This window comes from Microtus ochrogaster, unplaced genomic scaffold (genome assembly GCF_000317375.1).
Source record: "Microtus ochrogaster isolate Prairie Vole_2 unplaced genomic scaffold, MicOch1.0 UNK58, whole genome shotgun sequence".
In the NCBI taxonomy this organism is placed as follows: domain Eukaryota; kingdom Metazoa; phylum Chordata; class Mammalia; order Rodentia; family Cricetidae; genus Microtus; species Microtus ochrogaster.
Genome location: NW_004949156.1, coordinates 1,950,391 through 1,951,469, shown reverse-complemented (window position 1 = coordinate 1,951,469; position 1,079 = coordinate 1,950,391). Strand labels below are relative to the sequence as shown.

At 41.4% G+C, this 1,079-nt stretch overlaps 1 protein-coding gene across 2 annotated transcripts in view; it reads left to right on the top strand.

Moving 5' to 3' along the window:
* Positions 1-1,079, top strand: part of Gk (glycerol kinase) — an 80,226-nt gene that overhangs the window by 38,927 nt on the left and 40,220 nt on the right. The window lies entirely within an intron of this gene.

Sequence of the window (1,079 nt, the reverse complement as noted above, 5' to 3'; positions counted from 1 at the left end):
TGCTGGGATTAAAGGCCTGCACCACCATTGCCCAGCAGGGGTGCTTTCTTTAATTCAGCCATACTTTCAGAATCCATTGGCATAGTTCCCTGTCGGCCACTGAAGAAAGTTCTGAGTGCTTTTGAGTTCTTAGTAAGCTGGATTCAGTGAGAAAGGAAACATAGATAGTATTCAGGTTTGTCTTGCTCATTTATTCCTCATTTTGTTTGCTTTGCCACACTGTATAACCCTGCCTCCCAGCCTCTGTACTGAGCTTCAAAGATTGTGTAGTGCTCCCCGCATTGCCGCTGCAGGCAATGTTCACATTCCTGTCTGACCATTTTGACACTATGTCTATTAGGTTTGCAAGATCTTCTTGAAAACATCTTGTGCCTCTGTGGGATGACCTTGCAAGTCAAATAATATTTCCATATGTTATGTTTTCTATTATTTCTGAGCACTGATACTCTTTGCCCCCAACAACCCAAAAGAAAGCTAGAAACCTTAAATTTTTTAATTTGCTAGTGGAGTTAAAATATTTGAGAATATTATTGTTTTCCAGTTACGGTTTGTAGGTTTTTGTTTGTTTGCGAGATAGAGAGAGACAGAGACAGAGAGAGAGAACACACATGGAGTTGAGTGAGGAGAATCTAGGAGCAGTTATGGGAAGGGAACTGTGATCAGAATAGATTGTATGAACATTTTTTTCTGTAAAAACATTTGAAAACATTTTTTGAGACAGGGTCTTACTGTATAGTCCTGGCTGACTTGGAGCTCACTGTATATACCAAGCCAGCCTTAAACTTGCAGCACTCCTCTTTTATACATTACATTTTATTTTATCTTATTTTATGTGTCTGGGTGTTGTGCCTGCATGTATTAGCTGTGCACTGTACGCATGTCTGGTGCCCACCGAGACAAGAAGAGGGCATCACATTCCTTGCAACAGGACTTTCAGACAGCTATTAGCCACCATATGGGTACTGGGAACCAAAGCAGGGTCCTTTGGAAGGGGCAGCCAGTGCCTTTAACTGTTAAGCCATGTCTACAGCTCCTCAGCAATCTTTTTGCATCTGTCTCTCAAATGATGAGATTATAGG